We start from the raw sequence: 6,000 nt of genomic DNA on the forward strand, positions 1-6,000 counted from the left end.
TTCAAGATGGATTGGAGAGGAGACTTAAGATGTTTAGGCTAAAGCCATAAAATCCTGAAGAAAACCTAGGCAATACCATTCAGGACATAGGCGCATGGGCAAGGATTTCATTTCTAAACACAAAAGCAATGGCAACAAAAGCCAAATTGACAAATGGCAATCTAATTAAACTAAGAGCTTCTGCCAGCAAAAGAACAAACTAACTCATCCGAGTAGGGCACCTACAGATGGGAAAATTTTATGCAATCTACTCATCTGACCAAAGGGCTAATATCCAGAACCTTACAAAAAATCAACAATTTACAGGAAAAACGAAAAACACCCCATCAAAAGTGGCAAAGGATATTGAAGCCACTTCTCAAAAGAAGACATTTATGCCAGCCAACGCACACCATGAAAAAATTGCTGATCATCACTTGCGCCGATCAGAGAAATGCCAAATCGACCCAATGAGGATACCATCTCACAACCAGTTGAATGATCTTAAACAGTCAGGAACAACGGTGCCTGGAGAAGATGTGGAGAAAAGCGAACACTTCTATACCTGTTGGTGGGACTGTAAATAGTTCACATTGTGGAAGACGTTGTGGTTGATTCCTCAAAGGGATCTAGAACTAGAAATACAATTTGACCCAGCCATCCCATTACTGGGTATATTTACCAAAAGGGCGATATAATCATGCTGCTATAAACACTGCACACGTATGTTATTGTGGCCTATTCACATAGCAAAGATTTGAATCACCAAATCGTTCTCATGCAGACGGTCGATTAAGAAATGTGGCACATATACCCATGGAATACTATGCGGCCTAAAAAGGATGGCTTTGCTGTCCTTGTGTAGGGACAGGATGCAGCTAGAACCATCACTTCTCGCAAACTATCACAAGAACAGAAAACAACCACCGCATGTTCTCACTCAACAGGTGGAAATGAACAATGAGAAAACTTGGACACAGGAAGGGGATCATCACACACTGGAGCCTGTTGTGGGGTTGGGGGGGGGGAGGGATAGCATTAGGAGATACACCTAATGTAAATGACGAGTTAATGGGTGCAGCACACCAAGATGGCACACGTATACATATGTAACAAACCTGCACATTGTGCACATGTACCCTAGAACTTAAAGTATAATAAAAAATAAATAAATTTAAAAAAAGGAGGTGAAAGATTCATACACTGAAAACTAGAAAACATTACTACTGAAAGAAATTAAGCAAGACTTACACAAATGAAAAGACATCCTATGTTCATGGATTGGCAGACTTAATATTATTAAGATGAGGTAGGTCCTACACCAAGTGACCTACAGATTCCCTGAAATTCCTGTCAAAACCTCAGATGGCATTGTTTGCAGAAGTGCAAAAGCCAATCCTCAAATTCATATAGAAATGCAATGGGTCCTGAGAAGTGAAAACAATCTTGAGAGAGAAGAACCAGGTTGGAAGACTCACACTTACGGATCCCAAGAGTCACAAAGTGATAGTAATCAAAAGGGTGGGGCCCCACACAAGGGTGCACACACAGACCCATGGAAATGAACTGGAGTTCAGACATGCACCTGCACATGTGATACTTTTGATAAGGGAGACAAGGTCACCCAGAGGGGAAAGAATAGTCTCTCCTACAAATAATGCTAGGATAACCCAGTTTCTACACACCGAACAATGAATTTAACCCCCCATCTTACACAATCTGCAAAAATGAACTCAAAATGGCTTAAAGACAGAAAAGGGCTCAAACTATAAAGCTATTTGAAGAAAACACAGATGCATTCCTTTGTGACTGTGAACCAGGCAATGGTTTCTTAGACATGTCACCAAAGCACAGGAAAAAATATAGATAAAATGAACTACCTAAAATTAAAAACTTTTATGCTTTAAAAGATGGCATCCAGAAAATGCAAAGGTCATCCACAGAATGGGAAACATTTTTGTAAATCACATATTTGAGAAGGAACCTGAATCTAGAATATATAAATCTGACAACTCCATTATAAGACAAATAATCCAAATAAAAATGGGCATCCAAAAAAAAAGGAGCTGAATATTTCTCCAAAGAAGATGTCCTAACGGCCAAAGAGCACACAGAAAGGTGTTCAGCATCATTCACCAGTAGGGAAATGAAATCAAAACCACAGTGCGGTACCACTCAAGCCCCCTGGGGTGGACAGAGGGAAAAGGACACAGTTCCAAACCTTGATGACGATGCAGAGAAACTGGAACCTCGCACGCTGCTGGGGAAGGGAGAACAGGTTGGCGGGTCCTCAAAAGGCTGAACATAGAGTCACCAAATGCCCCAGTGAGTCCACTCCGAGGTGCACATCCAGGAGAAACACATCCAGGCAAAAGCCTGTGTAAGAATGCTCACAGCGACATCATTCACAGTTGCCAAAAAGTGGAGACAACCTGAATGCCGCCCAACGGACGACTGGACAAACATGGGGGCTGCACCGCACGATGGAATTGTTTTCAGCAATGAAAACCTGTTAAGCCCAGAAACGTGCTGCGCCAGGGAAGCGCCTTCAAAACCTTATGCCACGGGAAAGAAGCCAGTCACAAGGGACCACCAATGTACGATTTCATTTGTATAAAGTGTCCACAACAGGCAGATCTCGAAACAGAAAACAGATTGTTGATTCCCAGCATCGCCCGGCGGGTGAGAGGGCAGGCGGCTGCTAAGGCACGAGGTTGCTTTTTGGGGTGAAGATGTTTTAAATTTATTAGAGTGATGGTTGCACATACCTGTAAATCTACTGAATGCTACCGAATTGTACATCCTAAAGCATGACTTGTATGGTGTGTTACTTATATCCCCGTAAAGCTCGAATAAAATAAATACATGTGATGGAGGAAGACATACACAGAAACTCAAAATCGAATATGGACACACTTCACTTAAAATTTTTCTTCACTTGCTTTAGAACTCAGTAAAAGCTCTGTTTTGTAAAATTTAGGAAAACAGGTATGTTTATTTTTTGCTTCTAAATCTCCTCCTTCTCCACAGAACAAAGAATGTGGCTGAAGCTGTTTCCTGTGTTGCTCTGATCACCATATGGCTCAGAGAAACATCTGAGGCTCTTAAATCAATAATCAAAGATCCTGTGACAGTCACATGTGTCTTTTTTCTTTGCCCTTCATTCCCACTTAACGTTCCTTGACCATGACTGTGGATTCAGTGGACATTCCATGATTCCATTGTACATGTTTCTGTTCTCACTTTAGTTCCTCATGAAATGAGGCAAGGTATAAATTAGTAAATCCGTTAACTGACCCGATAATGTGAGTTTGAGTTACACACGAATGGCTGATGGTTCTTAATCCCCCGCCCAGATAACTGCTGAGGAAAGCTTAAGGGAAATCCTTAGATCCCATCTGGGTGAGCTGGCAGAGGGTCCGGAACCCAGTGGGCTCTGCTGTTTCCCATTCATGGGATCCAAGATCTGGTCCTGGGACAGCTCGCTGAGGTCTTGCATTTCCTTATCTGTTTGAGGGTTTGCCTTTATTTTCCCATAGTTCAAAGGGCTTTAAACCGAGGCTATACCTCAGCATCACCCAGGAAGTGTGTAAAGGACAAATTTCTGGACATCATCCCAGGCGCAGTAAGACCATACCTCTGGGGTGCAGCTCAGGAGTCTGTAATATCAGTAAATATCAGTAGCTACCAGGTTTATGCTCTGCATTGTCTTACATTAATTTTTATGTTTGATATTGTGTGTCCCAATTGGCCTCTTTAATCTGAGTCATGCTGTATACTTAGTAGAATTTCTTAAACTACCAACAGAGGTCTCAATGAATGTTTGATAATGGAATGAATAAATAAATGGATTAAACGTAAAGAGGAAGTATGCATTAGGGGCTCAGTGGAGGTAAGAATTTGGGTGAAGCTCTCCTCTAGGTTAGTTGGCAAAGTTTTCATCCTCTGTAAATTTCCAAGGCTGGAATTGCTGCGAATAACACATGGTTAATATTTTCAAGCACTCTGACGCTCTTGAGAGGAAGGGCTCCGTAGAAAATCTTGGGCTCCGTAGAAAATCCCGTCTCAGTTACCGAACTGTGGATCCCTGGGCTGAATTCTGCGGAAACAATTCTGCTGCTGTACTCACAGGCGCTTCTTTGTACTTTTTTATTTAAATGTTTTTGTAAGAAAAATTCTACTGCTTCTAAAATCTTAGCCCTAAATAGATGAGACCTGGATGTTTGTGTAGTTTCAAACCATTTTCAAAGGTAGAACTGTATTATCCAGCAATGGTTGTATGGTTGCCGTATTTCCTATTTCCAGAAGGTACAGGCAGTTTCTGAGAGGAAGCCCTGCTGGTCACGGCCGCCCCCACTGGGCTCTGGCTGCAGCGATGCCCTCTCCGTGAGGTGAGACACCAGCGTGTGTCCAGCTCCCTAGAGTGGTCTGCAAGGCAGCAGAGCTGTGCAGCTGCACCCAACTCCAGCGCCCAGCCTAGGAGGAAGTTTGTTACATCATGGTCACTAGGTGGGTGTTTTTGATTTTTGGGGTTTTGTTTTGCTTTTTTTTGTTTTGTTTTGTTTTATTTCTCATGAGGTCATAGAATTACAGAATTGGAGAGGTTTTAGATAGATCTTCTGTGGTATTAGTTTTAAAAGTGTTTTCCTGCTTTCCTTTCTCTCTCTTTCATTAATGACTCAACCCAGCCATTCAAACAAAATTTACAAAGCACCTGCTGCAAACAAGGCACTGTGGTGGACAGTTAGTGAAACAGCCCCTGCTCCACAGTCTTCAGCTGGGAGGTGGTACTGGCAATAAACAGATAAACAGGCACACGTCAGGCAGTGACAAACACTCTAAAAAATGCTGGGCAAGGGGCTGATCACCATGTGTGTCCAGGCTTTACCCCCTGGGACAGGTGTGGCGGGGAGGGTTTGACTGGGGCAGAGACCTAAGGAAGTAGGACGGCTCTCTGAGGGTCCTGGGTGGAGGGTTCCGGGCACGGTGTGTCCACAGCTCTGAGTTGGTGCCTGGGGCGGCACTGCTAGGGAGGAGGACCACAGGGAGAGCAGGCAAGAGGAGGCCCTGTCTGGGTCCTGAAGGGTGGTGCTGGCAATCACAGGACTTTGCTGGGCTTCTGAGTCTGGAGGCCATAGGAGCAGGGAAGAGATGGGAAGCCACTGACACTTGAAGGGGTCTCTCCAGCTGCTGAGGATGGACTAAGGGGCCTCAGGGGCACAGGAAGAAGACAGGGAAGGGAGGTCCCACAGGACGTGGGCCGTGGTGCTCATGGCACACTGTGTCCCACCTGCCAGCTCTGAGGCGTGTCACACATCCACACAAAAGGTCTTCTGTATCAAGCACAGCTAGACATGCAAAGCAATGCAATGTGGGCAGGTCTTGCTGTCGGCATCCTCCAAACAGGAAAGTGGGGCCTGGAGAGGGAAGTGGCGGCCCCATCACAGCTCTTGGTAAGGACAGGCATCCTCCAACAGGAAAGTGGGGTCTGCAGAGGGAGAAGGTGGTCCCATCACAGCTCCTGGTGAGAGCGCAGGACCCTGGCAAGGCTCAACGGACTCCCGTCCACTCTGTGTCATGCTTCTGGCTCCAGGCACAAGTTAAATTCTCACTCAGCTCATGGGGATGGGCTTGTTATCCCCACGGGCACCGAGATTAGAGCTGTCCATCACAGCAACAGTCGCCAGTGTTTTAATGGTGTGGCTAGTTGTGTCACGTGGTAACCTGTTTTCCTCTTCAGAGTCCTTACCCAGATGGACTTGACAACTTATCTGTGGGTTGAATCTCAATGTGGAAGGCATCCGGCCAACAGCAGTGATTACGCCCCAGAGAATATGTGCTGCCTGAGCTTTCTCAGAGTCTGTTGGTGGACATGCTGTTAGTTATGAAAACAAATGAAAAAGGATGAGTGACAGGTCAGGTGCCGTGGCTCAAGCTTGGAATCCCAGCACTTTGGGGGGCCGAGGCAGGTGGATCAGTTGAGGTTGGGAGTTCAAGATCAGCCTGGGCGACTGGGTGAAA

Source organism: Rhinopithecus bieti, unplaced genomic scaffold, assembly GCF_001698545.2.
Source record: "Rhinopithecus bieti isolate Rb0 unplaced genomic scaffold, ASM169854v2 scaffold_16559, whole genome shotgun sequence".
NCBI lineage: Eukaryota > Metazoa > Chordata > Mammalia > Primates > Cercopithecidae > Rhinopithecus > Rhinopithecus bieti.